The sequence below is a fragment of the Sus scrofa genome, chromosome 2, assembly GCF_054392235.1.
Source record: "Sus scrofa isolate SSC_HxYL_T2T_F1_AM1 chromosome 2, Sscrofa_HxYL_maternal_Yorkshire_Landrace_v2.0, whole genome shotgun sequence".
In the NCBI taxonomy this organism is placed as follows: domain Eukaryota; kingdom Metazoa; phylum Chordata; class Mammalia; order Artiodactyla; family Suidae; genus Sus; species Sus scrofa.
This window is the reverse complement of record NC_139384.1, coordinates 68,912,765-68,924,718: the sequence shown is the minus strand read 5'-3', so window position 1 is coordinate 68,924,718 and position 11,954 is coordinate 68,912,765. Positions and strand designations below refer to the sequence as shown.

The 11,954-nt window shown below is 56.3% G+C and overlaps 1 protein-coding gene across 6 annotated transcripts in view; it reads left to right on the top strand.

Moving 5' to 3' along the window:
- The first annotated feature begins 5,634 nt into the window (after positions 1-5,634).
- KCNN1 (potassium calcium-activated channel subfamily N member 1) overlaps positions 5,635-11,954 on the top strand; it is a 35,919-nt gene continuing 29,599 nt past the window's right edge. For 5 of the 6 annotated variants that reach the window (XM_085012343.1, XM_085012345.1, XM_085012338.1 and 2 more), the window contains exons 1-2: positions 6,714-6,824; positions 8,914-9,029. The gene's annotated coding sequence lies outside the window, so the exon portion shown is untranslated. Of the gene's footprint in view, positions 5,713-6,713; positions 6,825-8,913; positions 9,030-11,954 lie in introns of those variants that run through there. The other variant, XM_085012339.1, reaches the window with a different exon arrangement.

Here is an 11,954-nt window from a genome sequence, read left to right as displayed (position 1 = left end):
GAGTGTGTACTTGAAGTCTACTGGGAGGGTGGGTGGTGGGGAGAGGAGGCCTGGAATGAGGGGGCAATGCACAGACTACAGCCAGAGAAGACAGAGGCCCCAACAGTGCTCCTGTCCTAGCAAGCTAGCTAGGAGCTATGCTGGGCGCCTGGCTGGGCCACTTGTCCAGTGAGAGACTTGTACCATCAGCCCCTGCCTTGCTGGCCTACTGTAAGGGGTAGCACAGAGAGGTCGAGGCACTGGCTCCAGGTCCCACAGTACTTCAGAGGCAGAACCAAAGGAGAACTGGAAGAAAGTTGCTGACATCCTGAGATTCTGATTCAGAGTCAGCAGCCAGGTCACATACTATGCTTGGGGCCAGGAAATGGTTGCGGTTCTGTTATTCCAACATGGGAGGCACCTGGGTTGAGTAGGCTTCCTGGTGGAGGATTTCTTTAGAGCAGGCCTCAGTGGGAGATAAGTCAGATTCTACCACAGAGGTAGGGCACTGGGCAGACAAAGGCCTGGAAGCTGGAGTGGGCAGGTGGATCTGGGTAGGAATGAGTGTCCCATGAGAGGCCACATGTTTGGGAAGGGTTGGATGAAGTCAAACTTGGTTCTGGCTTCCTAGAGCTTAGTTGGCCTCTGGGAGTCAGTAGAGAGAGGGAGGGCAGCTGGAAGATGGGCCCATGGGTCTGGGGTGAGGTCCAAACATTTACCAGCTTACTGCTATGGCTCCCACCCAAGTGACACTCTCTCTACACTCACAAGGCTGCTCTTGTTTCCCTAACTCTCCACTACCCCCTGCCCCAGCTCCAGTCCCACCTGACTCTTTGTTCTCAACTTCTCCCACACAGCAGACTTGTTCCCCCTCAGGGTTTATACCCTGTTGGTTCTTCCTGCCAAGAACAAGAACGCTATTATCCCATGTCAAGTCTCAGATGCAGATCCTCACATATGTCCCCATCTGTGTGGGGTCAGGCTGAGCCTGAGGGAGCTAGGCTCTGCCCAGAAGTAGGAAGGTAAAAGGGCCTATGAATGGAGGGCCTTGAAGGATGCATAGGAGTTCTACATAGAAAAGGCTGAAGGGAGCACACATGCAAAGCCTGGAGGTCACAATTCCTGTTCAAGTTAGGGGGGACTACTAATAACTGGGTACAGATGAAGTGCAGTATGGCTGGTGCCTGCAACATGATAGCTGGCATAAAAACTAACCAACACATATTGATCACTGGCTTAGTTTGGGGATTTCCTCAGGAGCCAACTCTGAGACAAGGACTAGAAGATATGTGAGGGATTCAGGAAGATTCTGTGGGGGTTAGGGAAGTGAGACAGAGGGAAGGAGCCCTATAGGAGGAACCAATGAGCAGAGTCCTCACCAGGGAGTAGGGGAACTGGACCAGCTGTGAGAAGCACTGGATGCTTGGCCATGGCCTGGCACATGGTAATATCATTTCACTGAGCCTTGGGAACAGCCCTGTAACATATTGATCTTTCTGGATGGGAAAACTAAGCCATCTGCCTGTGTCACATAATCAGGAAACACCCAGAGCAGTTGGTGAGCCAGCAGGGTGGAAGTGGGGCCCAGAATTGGGGCCCAAGTGAGATGTCAGCCTAATAATGGGTGGAGGAGCCCAGATGGCTCTCTACAAATGGAGGCCTCTGCCTCTTACCTCGGGGGGTCTTAGGGCAGGGCCTTAATGGGTCTGAGCCTGTTTGCTCCTAGATAACATAGGACTGAAAATGGTATCTAGGAAGTTCCTGTTGTGGCTTAGCTGGTTACAAACCCGACTAGTATCCATGAGGATTCAGGTGTGATTCCTGGCCTCCCTCAGTGGGTTAAGGATCCCATGTTGCTGAGATCTGTGGTGTAGGTTGCAGACTCAGCTTAGATCCTGAGTTGCTGTGGCTGCTCGGTGTAAACTGGCAGCTGCAGCTCTGATTTGACCCCGAGCCAGGTAACTTCCATATGCTGGCCCTAAAAAGCAGGGGAGGGGGGAGAAAATAGTATCTAACCCCAGGCTATCTTGAGAGTCAGAGAGATGGTGCCTAGGAAGGCTGTATCCTGAAGAAAGGCTTGACAAAGGAGCCTTCTGTAAGGCCACCTCTGGGTATTTGAGGTGGGGTGGTTGGGGGGGTGGTTAGGCAAGGTCAGGGACCAGTGGTGATTAACTCGAAGGGAGAAGCCAGCCGAGTGCTCAGGGCTTTGGATGCCAGGCTAAGGAATGGGGCTTCACCCCAAGGCGTTGGGGAGCCATGGCGGGTATGTGAACCAAGGGTAGGAAGAGCTACCAGAGCTGCGCGTGGCAAGCTCTGCCCGGGACTTGTAGAGGGACCAGAGAGTGAAGGTAAAACTCAAGCCAGGAGCTGAGAGGACTGCCTTCACTGCTCAGACGTAAAGACGATGATAACGATTGTTCCGTTGCAAAGAAAAGCCTGTTCTCTCTCTCCCTCCCCACCTCCCGGGCCCCGCCCCCGCGGAAATCCCAAGCCCGCGCATGCGCGCGGGCAGCAGGGAATCCCCGGCTTCGCCGCAGTGCGCGGGAGGGGGCGTGAGACGGGAGTTCCATGGGCTCCAGCCCTCCCCGCCTGCGTTGCCAGGACGACCGGGCGGGGCCGCGGGGACGCCGGAGCTTCACTGCGCCTGCGCAGGGGTTGTCTCCACCGCGCCAGGGCTTTCCCGTCGCTCGCTAGTCGGGGAGGGAAAAGCTCGCCCGGCGCGCATGCGTGGACCCCCTCCCGACCCCCGCCCTGTAGGCCAGGGAATCCTCACCTGCCGCAGTGCGCACTGGGGGCGGGGCGGGGAAACCGGCTCAAACTGGAGTGGGGTTCGCTGAAGCGTAGGCAGGGGAGGGAGGGAGCGAGGGGTCTTCCCCAGGTTCCCGCTCCGGCCCTCGCCGTCGCCTTGGCAACCAGGCGCGCGGGCCGCAGTGCGGGGGCGGTGGCAGCCTGGGGAAGCCGGGCCGTTCTGCGCCTGCGTGGGTCTCCGCGCCTGCGGCCGGGGTTCCCCCTCGTGCGCCTGGGGAACCGATGGGGCGGAAATGGGGGGGGGAGCAGGAGACAGTGGGAGCCAGGGGAGGGGGTGAACGCGCAGAGAAGGGCTGTGGGACCGGGAGGGAAGGTGATGGAAAGAAGAGGCCGGGTGGGTGCCAGAGAAGGGGGGGGGAAATGCGAGGGGTGGGAGTGATGTAGAGAGGGGTACGGGAGGAGGGATTACTGAGGAAGAGTGTAGAGAGAGGGGGACAAAGGAGAAAAAGGAAGGGAAGAGGAACTTCAGTTAAAGGACATGCACAATATGAGGGGGACAAAGAGTACTTATGAAAGGACACGGTTAGGTGTAGGGTGACTGGGGGAGAGGATGCACACCTTCAGGACACCCCCAACCTGCAAACCCCAGGTTTGCTGAGGCAGGGAATCCAGGTGTAGAGTCTCCAGATTTAGAAGAAAAAAAAGGATACAGGACACACCAGTTAAACTGACTTTCAGTTAAGCAATGAATGATTTTTATTTTAAAGATCCACCATTTCCTTGCACTATAGTTTACTGGTAGCCCTAATCATGGTCTGGCCAGCCCACTTTTACTTCCCCTCTCACTGCATGTCCCTTGAGTCTTTTTGAAAGCCACTGGGACCTCTCAAATGATGCCTTTGTCTCACCTCCCGGGTGCCCCACAGCCCTGCAGAGTGGTGCCCTCCTTTGCTGTCTCCCATCCTCCTGGTCTTGTACAATGCCACCCTGAGGTGGAGTCCTGGCCAGGAGTGAAATGTGCAAAGACAGGGCACCCAAAAGCACCTTCACGAGTCTCCTCTCCCTCCCTCTCTGTCTCTCTTTCTCTTTCTCAACCCCCTCCAAACCCTCTGCCATGGGCCTGGCCCTGCTGAGGTGACATAACACCCCTGCCAACCGCCATCACCTCCTCCTGGAACCTCCAAGGCTCCTTAACTCTCAGCCTGCAACCCCGGAAGCTGCCACACCAGGTTCCCCCTCAATCTCTGGGCAAACCTGTAGTAGCTACTCAAAAAACTTTGGAGGGTAATTTTATGGAGGCAAGTACTAGGGGAAGATTTTGATTTTTCAACACAGCTGCTTTTTCCATCCCTTAGGGACACACACCCTCTCTGAGCTTTTGTACCATATAACAAAGCAATTTTCCTTTATCCTCCCCTTTGGTTTCAAAAAGTATAAGATAATAAAACATTATGGGAAAGCTAATAACTGGAAAGGTCAGCTCCTGAGGGCCCCTGCCCCCAGTGCCTCTCCCCTCCCTACTTCTCATCTTTTATTTGCCATCAGAACACAGAAAACAGTCGCTGCTCCCTCCTAGCTTCTGCTCAACAGGCTGAAATCTTGGCCTCATGGGTCATTTTTCCCAGCGGCATGTTATTCTGAAAACAGGCTAAGCAGTCCCTGAATGGGGAACATTTGAGTCCCTGACCGTGTTTTTAGTTTTGTTGTCCTAGGCGACGCCCTTGCAGAATCAGGTCCTGGATCTTTTGTGCCATGTTCTAGGAGTGCTTTCTGGGGCGGCTCCCTGAGCAGGGGATGCCATCCCTTTATTTGGAGCTGGGTAGCTTCCGGGGTGGTGGGGGTCAGAGTTGGCCCCCTCCTCTCATCAGCCAGGTTCAAGTTGCACCAGCACCCACCCTTCCCCTAAGGGAAGCAAAAGGTGAATAAGTAACAGATCACTTTCACCAGGGAGTAAGGACAATAAACTAGGGTGATGTGCCCAGAGAAGAAACAATTCTAGGCAGGAGGTGACATTGGACAGGGCTCTGAAAGACAATTGGAGGTGAGGAGACTGGAGAAGGGTGATCCTGGCAGAAGGAACAGCAGATGCAAAGGCCCTGGGGCCAGACAAGGAGACAGCTGAAAGGTGGGCACAAAGGGGGAGTGGGGGGCCAGACCTGTGGGCCTTTTGGGAGGAAGTGAGTCAGGCTCCTCCTCTTGGTTCAAGGAGGAGGGTGCTGGTAACTCAGGACAGGAACATGACCAGTCACATGGGTGTGGACAGAATTCTGTGGCTGCATCCTAGAGAAAGGACTGTAGGAAGACATAGGGGACACATGAGCTGTGCGACTGGGAGGGGGGCATTCTGGGGGTCTCCACGGGACAACTGTGGGGGTTCAATGGGGGACACCCCCAATGATGCCTGCCCTGTCGCTGGCTCCCGACCCTTTCTCGAGACTCTCCCTCGCCTGGGTTCTCAGCCTCCCCGCATGGGCGGGGAGTCGCCCCCACGGAGCTGCTGGGTGAAGCCCCTCCTCTGTTGAGTCCCCGCGGTTCCTGCAGCCCTCCCCCTCTCTGCCTCCACAATGCAGACCCCGGAGACCCCCCGCCGCTTTGTTCTCTTTCCCTTCACACTTGGTCACGGTCACGCTGGCGGCTCCCTCTGAGCGCGACTTACAGACATAAAGGGAGGGAGGGGGAGCGTTCCCAGTCGCCCCACCACCACCACCACCACCACACACACAGCCGCCCGGCCGTCTGCTTCCCCCAGCCCCTCCCGAACCACGGAATCCCCGCCTCGGGCGTCGGGACCCCGCCCGGGAGTGCATTACCTTTCACGAGATGCTCCCCGCCGGGGGTGGGGGGAGTTTGGAGGGGGACGGCTATTTTTAGAATGAATGGAAGAAAAGAGGGGGGAAAAAAAACCACAACAAAAAAGGATGGAGGCTCGTAGAAGCCTTCTGGCTCCCTAGAGGAAATCTCCTTCAGCCCAGGCCAAGGCAGAAGGTGGGTGGGGGGTTCGGAGACGGGGCGGGTGGAGCAGCGGGGGCAAGGGGCAAAGAGGGGGAAGATAGAGCTCTGGGAGGGCGCCACGCGTCCTAGAGGTGAAGGGGAGGGCTGGAGGAGACCAGCAAAACGTAGCCGGCAGCCCTACTGACTCCCAAGTGCTGGAGGGGCCCCAGAGGTGGGCACTGTCCGGTCCGGACACTCCAAGAAACAGACTTAGAGAGGGGCCTGGGCAGGGCCAAGGTCATCCGAGGGGCTGAGCCCTAGGCTCAATCCCCCCATCCCCTAACGACCCAGACCTCGGGAGCTGCATTGTTCTAAATTTGGCAGAGTGACCTTCATAAACCCATCCAGGCCTCTGCCATTCACGTTAGGCGGGGTCCCAGAATCGTGCGGGAAAAGGGCAGATATCAGAATATCACGATCCAACAATAACACAGAGAAGTTTTTTGTGGTTTGTTTTCCAGACACTCCGGGTCCTCCCTCACTAGGACCTTACCGCCCCGGCAACATCACCAGCTGCCCGAAACCTCCAGGTTCCTGTTGGAACCCCCAGGCCCCACTCAGGATATGTGTGAGGGGGAGCTTAATTGCCTTCCTCTGTCTCCCTGGCTCTACTCCTTCCCCAGATCCCCGAGAGCAGCCTCCAGAGTGAGGGGGGCAGTCGTATTCTGTGCTGCTGGGTCGTTGGGCCCCGACCCAGGGCTCCCCCTCTCTGAGTCTCAGTTTCCCCATCTGTAAAAGACCGATAGGGCCAGCGGCGGCGAAGGGTCCTCCCGGTTGATTGAGCATCCTCAGAGGTTTGCTGGCACGCCCCTGCGGGGAGGGGGCTTGCGCGAGACCAGGACGGGGATTCCCGCCCCCCAGTTCTAAAGCTGCGTGGTCGGGAAGGGGGTCGCGCGGTGGCGCAACCCGCCGCCTCCTCCTCGCTCGGTCGGCGCCCCCCTCCCCGGGCGGCGGGGCGGGGCCGGGCCCAGAACCGCGGGGAGGGGGTCAGCTCTGCGGCGGCGCGCGCACACCCTCCCGGCTCACACGCCCTTGCCCGGCGGTGCACTTGTCTTCGCGCTCGGGCCGGGCGCTGGGGCTCCAGCTGCTGCGGCCGACTCCGGCCGGTGAGTAGGCACTAGGAGGGTGGGTTCCGTGGTGGAGGTCTCAGCGGCGCTCCCCTTCTCCGCGATGGGAGTATCGTTCAGGGTTTGCCCGACTCGGGGAATTCAAAGGGGGGGGGGGGGCTTCGGGAGGGAAGGAAGCCCCTTCCATCCCCCCACCCAACACCAAGCCCCGAGTCAGCTCCAGGGCCCCCCACCCCTGGAGAAGGGTGCCCGGCTCCTGAAATTTGGCATGCGGAGACCTCCTCCCAGGGAGGTGAGGGTGGAGACGTGGGGATCTTCCCGTGCCGCCCTCAGTGGGTGGGGGCTGGGGAGGACTGGTCCCACTGCCCCCCTCCCCTTTCTCTCCCCCTCCCCCCAGGTGTTTCTCTCCCAGTGTGTGGCAGGGATTTCCCCGGCTGGCCCTACAGGAGGGAACCCCCGCCTGCCAGCCTACTGTGCGTTTGAGCTCCTGCTCTTTGGAGCTCTTGGAGCTCCTGCTCTGATCTCTTCCCTAAGCTGCTTCTCTTACCCCCACCCCCATTGACAGGAAGAGAGGCCCAGAGAGGGTTAGCACTTAGCCAAGGTCAACCAGCTGGGCTGGGACAGAGCTGGGTTTGTGGCCAATTCACTAATCTCGGTGGTGGTGTTGGCTCTAGAGTCCTCTGCTCCCTGCGTTTAACTACAGGTGTGAGGGCCCTTTCTGGGGGCCCTGGAACTAGAGGGGGGGCATTCTTTCTCACCAAGTCTCTCTGCCTTCCTAGAGGCCCTGTCAAAACTGAATGGAGAAGCTCATCTGGCTCCCTCCTTTTGGCTCCCAGGTCTCTCAGGCCCCGTAGCCTGTTCCCCGAGCCTGCTTAAGACCTTGAGGGACATCCCTAGGGTAGAGGGGGGCAGATTCCAGATGGGCAAGGCAAGCATCATGAGCCAATAGAATAATCTCCACTCTGATTCTCACATTCCCTGGTTGACCTTCGACAATCCCTCTGCTCTCCCAGGGCCAGAGTCAGCTCTAAAGTCCCCCTGGCTAGAACAGGTGGCCCCTGAGCCATGCAGGTGGCCATTGGCCTCTAACTCCAGACCCCTGGTGAAAGAAAACACAGCTATGATGTTCATGGCTGGCTGTGTTTTCCCTTCAGTCCCATTCTGGGGTCTGGCCACGCTCCCCCACCCCTCTGCATCATGGGGCTGCCCTGCGTTCCCATCTGCTCTCTCCTCCAGGGCAGGACCTGGGTACTCCTACGGGGATTCTGGAGACAGCCCTGTATAGACAGCAAATACCACGAGAGAGCTACACTCCCCAGGGCAGCTGCAGACGGGGAGGATTTAGGGGCAGCCAAGAATAGAGCTGGTCAAGCCAGAGATTCCTGACTCTTTCCTCACACCAGCCCATCCTAGCCTCACCCACCCTGTTCTCCCTGTGGTGAAGGAATCAGTGGGGCATAGTGGGGGTGGGGGAGGGGGAGGAAGACCGAACAGCATGGGGAAAGGCAGGTAGAACCTTCAGTGTTCTGGGGACAGAGGGGGGCCTTCAGGGAGCAGGCCTGATATAATGGGGGAGGTATCAGCAGGGGCTCGCTGAAGGGCCTGAGGGAGGCAACAGGGCCCCCACTGGACAGACAGCGCCACTGGTTCTGAGTTCCTTAATACTTAAAAGGTTACCCAGCTTTTCAGAGTGCAGATTGGTTCTCAAGACCATTATAGGCGTTCCCCTTGTGGCTCAGTGGAAACAAACCTGACGAGTATCCATGAGGATGTGGGTTCGATCCCTGGCCTCCCTCAGTGGGTTAAGGATCCAGCGTTGCTGTGAGCTGTGGTGTAGTTCACAGATGAAGCTTGGATCTGGCGTTGCTGCGGCTGTGGCATAGGCTGACAGCTGCAGCTCCGATTCAACCCTTAGCCTGGGAACCTCCATATGCCACAGGTGAAGCCCTTAAAAAAAAAAAAAAAAAAAAAAAAAAAAGGAGAGAAAGAGAGACCATTGTAGTCTGGGAGCTATACACACACACACACACACACACACACACACACACACACACACACACACACACACACACACACACACCCTCTTGGAGCCCTGCCTCCACCCACAGTCCATATTTGGTCCTTACAGGTCCAGGGAGGAAGAAAAGCTGCTTCAGCCTCCTGCCAGCCAAGTGGTAGCCCAGTGGGACTGAAGGGGACAGGCCTTTTGGTGGTGCCTCATCAGGGAGACCCCTGAACCCCAGGGTGAGTGAACCCCAAACTCAAGTCACCTTTGGGGGTGGGGGCTCCCAGGAGTTGGATAGAAAAGCTGGTGACTTAAGAAAAATGCCAACCTTTGAAATAATGCTAATAATATAGTAATTATTATTATTGACCCCCGCCCCCCAGAGAGTCACTGTCCACTTTCTCTGATCACTGGTGGTTGGGAACCTGCTCAGAGAGGCTCAGTGATCCACCCAGTGTCACACAGCCAGAAGTGGGGAGATGAACCAGGTTGGAAGGGCAGTGACTGCCACCATCCAGATCCTGTGGCCTCACTCCCTGGAGACAGCCCTCAGGGAGCAGCTCCTTTGCTTCTTTCTCCTGTGAACACTGACATTCTGGGGTCAGCAGTGAGCTGCCAGTGGGGCTGTGGAGAAGACAAAGGTGCCAGTTCCAGACATGTGGGGTCATTTATTCAATCAACAAAGACTAAGCACTTATGGTGTGCCAGGCCCTGGCCTGGGCACTGGGGACACAATAAGGACCCTCATGATGTGTGCTGAGGGGAAAAGAAAATACGGAGATGTATTAAAGAATGATGGGAGTTGGAAGTTCCTGTTGTGGCTCAGCAGTAATGAGCCCAGCTAGTATCCATGAGAAGGTGGGTTCAGTCCCTGGTCTTGCTCAATGGGTTAAGGATCCAGCATTGCCATGAGCTGTGGTGTAGGTCGCAGACATGGCTCAGATCCCATGTTGCTGTGTCTGTGTCTGCGGTGTAGGCCAGCAGCGGTAGCTCCAATTCAACCCCTGGCCTGGGAACTTCCATATGCTGCAGGTAAGGCCCTAAAAAGCCAAAAAAAAAAAAAAAAAAAAAAAAAAAGACTGGGGGGATAGGGGAGGCTCCTAGAGCTGGGCAGAGTGGCTGCCCAGGCAGCTGACATGAGCTGAGACTTCAAGGAGGAGGAGTAGCTGGCCAGGCGAGAGCTGGGAGAACAGTATATCAGACAGAGGGAACAGAATGTGCAAAGATCCTGAGGCACAAACAATGCTAGGTAGGGAGCAAAGGCAGGGAGGTCTGCAGGCAGGAGCTGAGATGAAGGAGTGAACTGCAGAACAATAGGGAGCCTGGAGGGTGTGTGAACAGGAGAGAGACATTATCTGATTTCTGATGTTCAAAAGCCCTGTGGCTGCAGTGGAGAGCAGGGATTATAGGGGCAGGAGCAGAAGTGACAGAAGGGCGGAGGGAAGGCCAAGGAGGCATCTTAGTAGTCAGCTGGGCTGAGTGAGACCAGGGTGAGGCCTCAAGAATGGGGAAAAGCGGGCAGATTCTGGGACTGAGGTGGGCATGGAGAATGAACTGTTTGTGGCCAGCCTGATGTTGAGAGACCATGGGGAAAGAAGGAGGGATTTGTTGTGCCTGGGGGAATCTAGGAAGGCATCCTGGAGGAGGTGTTCTCATTCTTTGCGCTAGGTCCGGAAGGGTGAGTAGGGGTTTTCCCATGGCCAGCTGGAGCCATGCCCAGGTTCTAATTGTGCAGATGCTGTGAGGGCCATGGGGAGCCACTTGAAATTAGGAATAACATGATCATATTTTAGCAAGGAAAGATTTCTGTGGGGGGCCTGGCAGAGACTGGACTGGAGCCCGAGAAGCCAGGAAGGCGCTTTTGAAATGGTCCAGGTCATGATCAAGCCAGTAGCAACTAGGAGCATCTGGTGAGCACTCATAGTATGCCTGGCACAGTTCATGGGGATTAGCTCCTTAGGCCCTTGCACTGCCCTTGGACAGCCCTCATGCCCTGCCTAGAACACTGAGGCTCAGAGAGAGATGGTCCCTTGTCCATGACTGCTGTATAATTTCCAGGGGCTGCCATAACAAATGACCACAACCTGGGTGACTTCAAACAACAGAAATGTATTCACTCATGTGTCAGAAGCCAGCAGTCCTAAATCCAGGTGTCAGCAGGGCTATATTCCCTTTGGAGGCTCTGGGAGAGGTCTCTTCCAGCTTCTGGTGGCTCCAGATAATCTTTGGCCTGTGGCTGCATCACTCCAGTCTCTGCTTCTGTCTTCATGTGGTCTCCTGCCCTGTGTGTCTGTCTGTGTCTTCACAAAGTGGTCTTCATATAAGAACACATCATTGGAGGAGTTCCCGTTGTGGCTCAGTGGGTTAAGAACCTGACATAGTATCTGCAAGGATGCGGTTTGATCCCTGGCCTCACTCAGTGGGTTAAGGATCCAGCGTTGCAGCTGCAGCTCTGATTCGACCCCTAGCCTGGGAACTTCCATGTGTGGTCCTAAAGAAAAAAAAAAAAGGAACACATCATTGGATAAGAGCCCACCCCAATCCAGTATGCAAGCTCTGCATACAGAAAGTGTCGAATAAATGTTGATAGAATCAATGGAGTTTCTCCAGGTCCCAGAATCCTGGAGAGCCCAGGAACAAGCCCTTTGGGACACCTGCCCCAGCTCTCCTGGACCTTCCTGTCCCCTTCCTGCCCCAACAAATTCATAGGACACTAGAAAGCTTAACCCTCCACAACCTCCACTCTGCTCAGAGTCACCCCACGCCCTACCTTGGGACCGCTGCCTGCCTCTGTGACTCATCCCACACCATTTACTCCTTCACTCTGGACACTGGTCTCCCTCCTCTTCCTTCAACACACCCTCCTCCATTCCACCTTAGCGCCTTTGCCCTTGTGGTGCCCTCTACCAGGAGCACCCTTCTCCAGCTCTTCCAGGGCTGGCCCCTCAGCCCCTTTCAAATGTTCCTTCTGAGAGGCCTCCTCTGACCACCCTCATTAAAGTCTCCCCCATTTCCATTCCTTTGTTTTTTTTTTTTTCTTTTTAGGGCCGCACCTGTGGCATATGGAAGTTCCCATGCTAGAGGTCGAATCAGAGCTGCAGCTGCTGGCCTACACCACAGCCACAGCAACTTGGGATCCGAGCTGTGTCTGACCTACACCACAG